This window comes from Megalops cyprinoides, chromosome 17 (genome assembly GCF_013368585.1).
Source record: "Megalops cyprinoides isolate fMegCyp1 chromosome 17, fMegCyp1.pri, whole genome shotgun sequence".
NCBI classification, from domain to species: domain Eukaryota; kingdom Metazoa; phylum Chordata; class Actinopteri; order Elopiformes; family Megalopidae; genus Megalops; species Megalops cyprinoides.
In genome coordinates, this window is record NC_050599.1 from 20,138,014 (window position 1) to 20,150,540 (window position 12,527).

Here is a 12,527-nt window from a genome sequence, read left to right on the forward strand (position 1 = left end):
GGGTCTTCTTCAGGTTTTTATCTCAAGTTTTAGTTAAGTGATTGAGGAAATGTTTAGTTTGGAGCTGCAATGGGCCCTTGGTACGTCTATTATACCACAGGGTAAAATGTGAGAAACTGTTTTCCAGACTACAATGGTAGGCTCTGCAATGGTGGGCTCTGAAGATGTAGTCATTATCAATGTTCATTTGCTACCCTGAATGAATGTTAACAAGACCTCAGAACTGAATTCTGCACACAGATGCTGTACCATTTTTAAATCAAGGAGGTATATAGTCTAATGTATGAAAGCAATGAGGGAAAAATGTCAATGCTGTACATTTCATGCTAATCAAGGTACACACTTCATTGCTCTTCAGTATTGAGAGGGCAACAAACAACATCCCAAAATTAAAATAGAAATTTAAAAGATAAAATCATTGCATTGGTTTCTTACTTACAGTATAACTTCTGAACACCTGACAACCCACTGTAATAAAACGACCAATGGGTTACTTACTTTGAGGTATCAAAGCTGCTTGTCGAAAATAGAACACTAACGTATAAACAGTACATGCAGCTCACCACCCCAAATGGGAAACTCCGCAGAATATTTACTTCTCTAGATCCATGTTTCATTATGTTTTATACCTACAAACCCTGTACACAAACACTGTGTATTGAATATATCTCTTGTTCAGAAAAATGACAGGGAAGAAAGCAGGCTGCACCCACATTCGAAAAGCTCCTGCAAGAAACAAACAATTGGCAGGAATTAGACACAAAACTCTTTGGATCAAAAGTGGAACCATGTACAGCATATGGCCGCATTGCATTTCTACTTAACACACTGTGACGTGATAAAGTGTGTCATGTACCATGCAGAATATATTATCAATGCTTAATGCAGCTGTGCTATGCAATACTCATGTATGCTTTGTATAGATGCACTTGATGTACAATATGACACAAACATGGCATAAAAAACCCTTTATGGCTTTGTGATTACTTGTAATTACTGATTATCCATATGAGCCTATGCAGTGCTTTTGATACTTACAAAATGAATGAAACTACAAGTCACATTTACAGTCTTTTCTATACCAGCGATTCAGCTGCACGATATTTCAATTATTTAGAGTATTCAGCAGTGACCTTCACTAACCCATGGATATCCTGAGACCTTACTATAGTCACACAGAATGACAATCTGCAAAGAACATCTTGCATCCATTCTGTCAAAGTCAAGATCTTTTTCTGTTTTAATGGGAGACATTATCATTTATCAAAAAAGGGGAAAAAAATCTCCTTCAGATAGGAAGGGCTTTTCTGTTACTAAGCAACACTGGCAGCGTGTAGATCATTGGAGGTGTTCTTCTGGGTTTCTGTTATACTCCGGATTCTATTTAAGATTTATACCTTATCATAACATACTGCAAAACCTTCCTAATGACATTTATTTATTTTCACCTGCACTTGAACTACACTTCATTCTTCATTTCATAAACTATAAGCATGTATTTTTCTAGGAACCCACTACCTTTCCCATGGCAATATTATCTTAAAATGTAAAAATCTCAATATATTATTGGTGTACACAGATGGAAAGAATCACATGAAAAGAAAAAGTAAAGAATCACTTCAACGAGTTGATTGCTAGTTTTTGTTCACAGTATTGTAATGGTCTCGTGCAGCAAAACTTAATACCCACCTACCCACCTTTAACCTAAATGCACACATAAAAAACTACAAAACACACAACTTCATTCCCTGTACTGAGAGAGTGAGGGAACTGCCCATTCCACAATGAAGGAATGAAACGGCTCATGAGAAGCAGAACAGACTGCATTCACTCTACAGAAGAACAGATTTCGACAGACTTACGACGCACGCATAAAAAGGGGTTCACAAATAAATCAGAGCAGTAAACTAATACATATGTTCTACCCATTACAGCAGAGGTAAATTAAATAAAATAATTTCTCCTGATCTCACCACCACGATGGTCACGCAACATGCTCAATTTGTTTGGATTTGGCTGCTTGCACAAATCCAATTTAAAGGGTGAAATAGCCCGAAGAATACACATCTGTCAACATTGTATATCTAGGCTAATTTTTACCTGCTAGCTATTGCATGGGTTTACTTTTTATATGTGAATTCTCTGGGCATCGTATGATGTACTTTTTACTTCTGCATATAGAACATGGCCTCTTAAAAAATATACTTCATTTTTACCTGCAGGCATTTCAAAGCACTTCAGAAAGCATAATCAAAACAATAGCCGATCATGCAATCGAATGACTCTGTGTCCTTTGCATGGTCAATCTATCTGGCGACCTAAATTTATGTTAATTATGTTATGTTATGTAATTATACTTTTAATTAAATTTTACTTCATGAATGACCTACAGCATATGTATTGAGCAGAAACCTCTACACACATGACAATAGTATATTGTGACATTGAGAACCCCTGTATGAACAACTTTTATTATTTATGTGGCAAAGAGCAACTTTAAAGATCATGGCAATGACGCATATCAAAGGCACAATAGGAATATAGGACAGAGCTGCTTGTAGCTCAGTGACTACCTGAAAAAATAGTGCCCATGAAATTATTACAAACATTAATATTTGATGTTTAAAATTAGAAATATGTCTTAAATTATTAAATGGTAATTTTCTAAGAGCCACATAGCACCTGGACACAGTACCTAACAAGCATCCTTAAGGTGAAGTTAATGAGATCCTAACAGCGCTTATGACAATATATGATATTTACAGATAGCAACAGCAAATATAACCATTCAATGACGTAGGTATGAACACACCATTTGTGTCCCCTTGGGCTTGCCATATAAGTCTGGCCAAATGGTGAAAGCAGCCTTGGTTTAAGGCATGCTTTTGAGGACCCCTGTCATGTTCAGGCACTGAGTCCATATTAGTCTCACAACAGAAGCAAGTGTGTCATTTTGAGACCACCAATGCACGTCATCAAATAAAGTGGATTCACGTCATCATGTCCGGATGCAACAAATTATGAAATGAATTAAAATTAATTCTAATTTAGCTACCAGTTTACACCAACAACCACATTGTCAATAACCTTCAGTGTGCAATGTACATTGTTTCATAGCAGGAGCATGCATTAAAATGAATGGTTTACCTTGTCCAAAGGTAAATCCTGCATATACTGTATCATACTAGCATTTCTTATCTGCAACACATTTTGAAATAATTGTAAATAGCCTACAGGTAAACCCATTAAAGTAAGCAAAGGCAAAGCACATTGATAACTCCAGCACCTAAGGGTATGCATCATAAATTAGTTGTGTATGCTTTAACTACCAGACCTAAGAATGAATGCTTGAAAATGGCAATTACAATGTTATCTCAAGTAAAGAGGGTTAGTAAGTGTTAGTGAATGCTCACAGTCACGGGTCTGGGAATGTTGTTAAATGGGAGTTCCTGCTAAATGAACATAATGTAATCCAAATGTAATGTAAAGAATCTCTTCAAAAAGAGCATATGCTTTTTTTTTCTTCCCAGAAATGCACTGTCAACAGTCACCTTACCCCACATGGAACCTAGTTGCCACAGTTGGCTTGCAAACAATGTAACCCAGGTAACAGTTGCCCTGGCAAGTGTTTGATGATTTAATAAGTTGTTCATTGAAGGAAGGCAGAACATGCGTTGTACAGGCAGTGAATTGTTTTGTTAATGTAAATATTTTGCAGATCCTAGAATGGAAAATAAAGATTAACTTACTGGACTTGAGACAGAAGAAGGAAATTAAAATCAAAACAAAAAGAGCTTGAACAATAAAAAAAACATAAATTATTCAATGACTTTCCTATAACATATGCAGCTCCACTAGAGGATCTAATAACTAGCCCTAAATTGTGTACATGTGCATGTCAGACATTAAGTAACCCTGCAATGTGTGTATGCATTGAAGCCCCATTTGCCTGCGCTATATTGGGTAAATATGCATCTTCACAGTTGGAAATGCTAAACCTCCATATAATAATCTCAGGCTCATAAGAGTCACATTTGGCAAATAGGTCTGAATGCCTCATTTTTCTGAATGTTGCTCTGCCTTAATGAGTGTTTAACGTTTACATTCTTTTCCTTACTCCATGACATGCAAGTCCGCTTTTGAAGTGTCCTCTGACAGACACTAAGATGGAGTACCATCTCCATGGAATCATGAAGCATAATAAGTGTTGAAAGATCAAAGAGTGAACCATTTAGACAAATGCACTGTTAATTTCAGTGCCCTGTTGGTTCTGTATTTATTGGATTCTGTGAAACTTGACGGTCAACATACCAAACACAATACACAGCAGAGAAGATTCCATTAATTATTCACTTAAAGGAAAAGTCCCACTACACACTACTGTAAGGGTTATTATTCTCTGGGTAATTACCTAACATCAGGCAGGTTCATTAATTACAAACGATACAGCCAATAACACTGAAAATGAATCTGTCCTGTATAAATATCTGGTGGACATGATTGATTCCCCTGTCTGATCTAATCTGCTGGCGTAGTGAAGGTATATTGAGCCGGACTTATAGTTCCTGTGTCATCCCCAAGCCTGGATAATTGGGGGTGAAAACATATCAGACCAGCCCCTTTCCAGCTTTTCAGTACACTCTCTTCCCCTGTTCTCGCAGAGGCAATTACTAATAATCTATCTCTGGCTGATGTATGACGTCAGTGGCTAGAAACTGTGAGATATAACACACCCACACAAATGATTAGAATCCCACAGCTGAGCGAAATGAGCTTTTCCAGTGCACATTAAGACAGAACTAAACACACTTCCCGAGTGACCACGTTTTTAGGAGTTATTTGCCCAAATGCAATATCATCATTCTTAAATTCTGTATTTGAGGTGAGAGAATTATTTGTTTTCCAAAGCCTTAGCACTACTGTAAGACACTCAACGCTACAATAATGTTTTATCTTAAAAATATCATGACACCATGAATCATAAAGAGCCACTTCTCTTGCAGGGATGAAAATGCAACAGCAAAGTCTAAGACATTAATGATTTAAGAGATTAATTTGTTTGTCTGCTCTGTCAATTAAAATGGGAAAAGCAGAAAGAATGCCTATGCAGACATCTACAGAAAGGCATGATGGTGTTTGTGTTTGTTCCCCCTGGGTGACTCTGAATTACATACCTTTCATTTTGGAGGAACTATAAATATTTTCAGCTGATGTCAGTTTTTTCATCAACAATATTGATGACTGCATCAATCTAACAGAATACAAATCATTACATTGTGTGCTTAACTTTAAATGTACATTAGCCAATGTGTGTCAAATTCCAGACAATCTTTGATGTTTTTAGGTATGATACACAATCAAGTAAACAGTTTAACCATTTTCTAGTGTGCTTTTTAACTTATAATAAGCTGCCACACACTTACCTTTCATTTTAGCCTGCATAAGCAGCTCATAAATCCGTGTCTCGGAGAGATTTTTTAAATAAATGCAGTTTAAAACAGTCTCAAACGGTAATAAAGTTAGGCTTCTTGGATTCTTTGCTTCTTATTAATTGACTGATTCAAACATTGGTACCTGTGTTACTTACGTTTACAGGTGCAGTATTCTCTCCAAAAGTAACAGGAAGTGGATTCAAGTGAGGCTGTGGGAGAGGCTTTGTGCACCGCATGGTTTCAACCAATAGATTAGTGTGTGCTTCTAAATGGTTGCCATGGGCTTCAAGGGAGATTTCCAGCAAACATTCATGGACTTTGACTCCTGCATATTACTGTTTAACAGTATGTGTACAGCAAATAATCATTTTATTCAACTACAAATGACATAGGCATATATGTTTGCATGCATTAAACAAACCAATGAGCTCTGATGACTGTGTAAACATTTTTGGTCCTTTTTGTTTGCCAGTTACTAAGAGCTAAAATATATAAAATATATATTGTTAGAGTAGTTTCTGGTATTGATTTAAGATTTATCCATAATCACTACATGCATCAGACCACTGCTCAGAGCTCCTATCATGTAAAGGGCAGTTTCTTTTTGCAAAGCAGAAGTGTATTCACATTGATAATAGAGATAAATCACTCACACTGAGAGCAGGCCTTCAGTTGTGTAGCAAGGTTCTGACTGCATTTAGGAGAAATCTAGAAAAATATATGCATGTGTCTGTCCAAAACCACCATAGTGTCCCTTGGCCTAATGTACTAATGACACCATGATGAAAATAAACAAAATAAAACAGAGATTCTCATACAGTCAGCATCATCATGCATTACCATTGTTGAATATGACGTAAACAGGCTGAATTGTTACAATACAAGGGTCTACTGAAATAATTGCTTGAATACGGTTTGATGATGATTGTTTTTTTCCTTTTCGTCAATTGTCTCTGAAGGCTTCAGTGGTGAAGGCAACACCCTGAATCTCCTCTGAAAACAAATGGGTACATAATGATTTCACCACCATCATTTCATACACTGATAATGTTGCCTCGCCACAGGCGTGCTGCACTGTCATTGAGATGCGAGTGATAATGGAGCGGTCAGTGAGATACAGAGGGCTGTCTCATGTAACACTGAGATAGACACCTTCTAATGGCATGCTGTTAGTGATCTAGGAGATCTATGAGTAATTCAAGCATCATGGAGAACATGAAGTAGCTGTGATATGTATCTAAATGAATATGTTAAAGTGGTGGTAAACCCTGGTTTCAGAATGTAGAGTGTGCAGGTTTTTCTTAGTTTTCATCTTCCTGACCAGACCACTTCCGCCTTCTTCTCCAGTCCTGACAGTCTTGTAAAGTTTTAAAGCTGAGTTACCTGGACTATATTTTAGAAAAAAAGAAAAATCAATTTTTGGTAAATCTGAATTATGCATATGCTTGTATTTGGTCAAATATGCTGTATATTTATATAGTATATTTGAAAAAAAAATCTTATTAAATTAATTTTTACTCCAAAGGTATTACTGCACGTTCTGTTTGCATTTAGAGATCAGAGTTAATAAATGAACACTTTGTGAAGTACTAGCTGATTTATTTGTTCAGTAAATTGAAAAAAAAGGTCTGAAAACTGAAAACATACTTTGGCAATAGAATATATGCAAGGACTGCTTTCTTGGTCCAAAGCTCAGTTGCTACCACAGACGGTTACCTCAATTAGATTTCAACCCATGTATTCTTGCCAACCTTTCAGCAAACATTTCCACATCTTTTTTTGGTTGTTTACGGAAGACCCAGTCACTGAGAGATTTAAAATTGTGTTTTTCATTAGTTTCAAAATATAATAATAAATGAAGGAGTTAACAAATGAATACACCAATGAACATATAGCATTAATATAGCACTTGCATCCGTTTTGAAGGATTTCAGAGAATTTTAAAGGGGAAGGGAATGATAACACCCGCCAGCCACGATTCAATAAAGGCTGTTGGAGAGGTTTATTATTATTTGTTTCCTTCATGTCCAAGCATAATGTATTCATAAGCAAGACCTCCCAAACTAAGGTAGGTACTGGTATATTGGCAAACTGTCAAAGGTTTATTGTTGTGATACAGACCAATACAACACGGACGGATGTTACATTCAACACTAATGAAGGTAAAGTAAAGAATGGATGGGAGATGTTTTCTTGTTTTCTTCTTTGAGTGTACTGTATTTCATATATGTGTATTGTATTTGATTTAGGTACGAACGGCTCATGGTTTCTTGACGTGTATTTGTGACGATAGTGGTGAGGAGCAGAGCTCATAACCCAGAGGTTTCCTTCCCAGGCGGGCCACTGCTGTTGTACCCTTAGACAAGGTGCTTCACCCAAATTGCCTCAATAAATATCCAGCTGTGAAAATTATTAGCTGTGTCAGTCTCTCTGGATAAAAAAACATCTGCTAACTAAAAGTAATGGAACGATCAGAGTGACAGCTGCACAGCAGCTGACATGGGTGTAGCATTGACTTGACGGAACGTTTGTTATGCTGCTTTGCGTTTGTGACACTTCCGTCTTCAGGCAAATTGCTTGTCTTCGCCCAGCTCGACGCGCCGCCGTGAGGTGACGTCTCCTGTTTTCCGCTTAATTGCTTTACCGTTGTTACTCCACAGCGGTATCACTGCTTTACACACGCTCCCGAGTGAAGCGGATGGAAGGCAATTGTTTTGCGTCGGCGCAAGGGGGGACGATGCGTTTTCTGTCACCGTAAGACGGCCCGTCACATGGGACCTTATTTACTCCGCGCAACTCGAGTCTGAGTGTGACGGGCATTTAAACCCGCGGCTCTACGTGCCGGAGAGCCGGCTGGGGTGATTTACGGAGTGAGTCGTGACAGCAGCGGGACTGCCAGCCACAGAGGGACCGTGGCAGATCTTCGCAGCCTCATGGCAAAGGCGAGAACCCCGGACGGGGCGCTGTGGCAGGTAGCTGATAATTTGTGTCTGTGTGCAGGACGCATGTCTCACCGCGACAGCAAACACATCAGGGCTGTTGCTCTCATTAGCAAGGAGGAAGACTTTCCTAGAAACAAAGAGCCAGGAATGACACCAAGTGTGAAACCTGCTCCAATCTGCATCTCCGGCTGAAACATGCTTTATGTCTCTCTGTCCATTTGCCATCATTATTTTTTTAAAGTATGGCCTAGGTTTAAATCAAGGACTGTAATGCATTTAAACAAATACAGTTTTTTTTTGTTGTTTTCTACTTGCTTCTTTCACAACTGCACAAGCTTGTGGCCATTGTATTTAATGAAAATTGCCCATAAAATAACAGTAAAAAAGAACATAACACTTGCTGTTGTCAAGGATCTGTTGTTGAAATCTTGGCGAAGTGCCCTCTCTGAATGGTCATATCTTTGACACAAATTTAATACAGCAGGTTACCACTCTATTGCTACTGTTAATGTTCTTAACCTTCCTCTCTGTATGTGAGAAAATGATTACTACGCTTTGTTGCAGCAGCAGACGGTCACAGCTGGTGTCAGTGTTCAGTCACCCACTGTAGTACAGGCCTCAGGAATGAATCATACCACACTGGCTGAACAGCAATTACGACAACAGCACCTCAGAGCCGAGTGCAGGCCTATACCCCCAAATCCTTCAAATGGCTCTGTCACATTTCAGCGGGCCTCATAAAATGGACCCAACATTAAACATCACAACCAAAGTGCGCAGTTACCCGAATTCGTGAGTTCATCATTTATGCCCCCGGCGGTCCAGCCGTTGCCTTCAGCAGCAGCTTGTGTCTCGTCTCAGTTTTACTGTTATGGTTTAGAATGATGTGTTTTACAGTCTCCGTTCTGCTCCTGGTGGGTCGTCCGTTGCACTGTGTTACTGCCAGTTACAACACGGTACGCAAAGCACCCCAACAGCAATTTGACAAGCCCTGAAGGGAGCGAATCTGGATGAGCCTGCTAAACTTATTGAGTTTTTAAGGTGCAATGATTGTCTCAGCATCCAAACACATGATTTTTTTTTTGTAGTTTTCTACATAACACTTTCTTTCTGGTCTATATAAGATCACTTAACAGTGATACATTGATGCACTGTTATGTATTGCAATTCTTTGAGTAAAAGATTACTTTCTTGGGGTCAAACTGGGCTCTTGTCACAGCTCCGGGGGTTTATATCATCATAGCGGACTGACATGCATACTGGGCTCTAGTTACTGTGTAAAGCATAACACTACACAGGCTAAAATATACAAACTTTGCATGAAAAGCTATAATGTGCTATTTTTGCATGCTAGGTCAATAAAATATGAACATGTTTCACACACACATAAATGACTTATTTTCAACAGTAGACACATTCCAAATATGTAGGTTCCTTCCTTCATTTAGAAAGTGAGCTTTTCCTGCCTTCTGATTTACTTCAGATGTAAAGGCATTTTGCACTGGTAATCTATTAAAGCTAAAAAAAAAAAAAAATCTTGAGTGGGATGTAAAAATAGAAAATCAGTGAAATCATATGTGAGGACTTGAGTGTTAAAATTTCGGGTGGCATAAGTGATGTCACGCTGGGTGAGCTCTCCTGAGAGACCCCTGGATCAAAGTCACATCCCTGACTGAGCACACAGAAGGGGATCTGACTTTGTTGGGGAGGAGGGGGCTGTTGTGGGTGGTGCCTTTCCCTGAGGGCACATTGTAAGTCTGCATTCTTATGGTCCCAGTACAGTCATCTCCACAAGGAATATAAGAGATATGCTCCACCAAGCCAACCAGACTGGTATCTGTATTAGGTCTCTGTTTGTTAAACAGAAAAGACCTCAGAGATTAAACACAGTGTCAGTGTCACAATAATAGTGTATTGGTTAAGCAAAATCAACATGCTTGGGATTCCTTCTTCTCTGTGAAATTTCAACTGTTGTGAACACTGACACTCAAGTGAACTTTTTGCAAATAGCATGAATTTTTTAGTGATTGAGAAACCAAACTATGAGTACTACCAACCCTTTCTAGGAAAATAACATTTCTCTGTGTACACTGTCCAGATACTACACAATCACAAACTATTTTAAGATTACTTAAAGTTGACACCCTAACAGTGTTGGACCAAGGATACAAGACAAAATGGTATGTAAAAGTTGGAGGCTAATACTAGGTCTAGTATAATTAGAAACTTATTTTATTTTGTGATGTAATGCTAGTTTGCCAGTGAAGGAATCCTAACATATCTAAGGAATATCTAACCTACCTTGGCATGTGCATGGATTGAAAAATTAATTACAGTTAAAGTACAAAGGGGTGAGAAACACACTAAATGGACTGACTTCCAGTAATTTGACAAAAAAAGTCCTCATTTTGTTGTTAATGTTCAATCAATGTCTCAATCGTGGTCACTGTGTAACTGAAATGTTTTTCTGTTCATGGTTCCTTCTTTGCTCTTATTTCACATAAACACCTAGACTGTTTTATTCAACATGCCTCTTCTGGTTTCATCCCTTTCTGTGCCAGAAGTGATGACAGAAACAGAACATATATCACTGAGTTAGCATTACTACAAATCTGTATCAATAAATATTTTGCCAATCCTTAGTTGATGCATGATGCATGATTCATCTGTGACCTTCCCATGAAAAACTACATACATTACTCCAAAACAGCCAAAGCTTGGTAATAATTTCCACATATTATTTCTCAATATTTATCAATTGATGATGCTTAGATAACAGAATCTGAAGTTTGTAAAGATTTTAAAGATAAACTCATGTAAATAACTATCCAGACATTGTACTTTATTGTAAGTGTTCATATATAGCCATCCAATATTATAGTCTGACTATGACTGGTCTGCTTTAAACACATTTTAGGGGGAACATTGGTCCTGAAGTATAAAGAACACAATAAGTGGCAGCAGGTATAACACGTAATCTTTTGTTTCCAACCTATAGCCATACCAGAGCAATCATCACTCTGACAGACCTCTCAAGTGAGAAAAATTGAGCAAATACAGAGGGAGTGCTGCCCTTGTGCAATCTGAATCATGTTACATCAGTGGGCAAAAGTTGTCGATCAATACCTCTTTCTGTAAATGCACTGGATGCACTTCAATGAGCCATAAGCAGGTTCTCATTTAAAAAAAAAAAAACCTCACTCCGAGATGGAGAATCCATATAAATCTATTACAAATAAATCTATTTACATTTCTCTTTTATAGTCATAGGAAATATAATTAAAACAATGTTAATGAATGTTAAATACACAAGTGTTTGCATCTGTGTTATGAGTAATATGAACATAATGTATTATATTGTTATTTATATTCATAACACAGCTGTGCTATCCCAGTTGCCTCATTCCATTTAAAATTAAACATTATATGTAGTTACTACACTTAGTACTGGGGATAGCAGTTAGGATTGCTTTTCTGGGGACCTGTGCAATGTCCTTAGACGTTGTACAATGCTGTAGGTGACATATTTGTTAGCATATGCTGTATTTTGTCCTCACAGCTGCTGTCTATAAAACAGAAAACATCTAAACAAAAACAGTCTCGTTAGTAATCTTACACTACATTAAACTACAGGCTTTCTTACATTAAGCCTATAACAGAGATTTACCTCCCTACAGATTTACATCTAATTTTGTAGCAGTTAAAATTAAAACCAGAACCACCATGAAAAGGGAAATCTGTGTAAGACATTGCAACATATGGCATCACACAGTATAAATGAAGTGTTGATTACCTTTTCATCATTGTGCACAGTTCGTCCTGTAATCATAAAGTGTTAATACTGCTCAAGACGTCCAATAGTCATGGCTCACTGTTGGATCAGTTTCAGGCATCAGTACAGACTTTACAAAACAATAACAGTAGTAATTAAGTCATTATAAATGAACACCAACTGTTCACATTACTTAAAGTGCCATTCACTTCTTCTACTGAGGGTACTTTTTCAGTTTGGTTGTGCTCACAAGGGATGCTGTCAGCACAATTTCAATAACAATATCCTGCAAATAATGGACTTGCATTTTCACATAATTTATTCTCTTTGCACATAGATACACAGTCATGTTGAGCCCAAGATGAAAAACTGCAACATTCA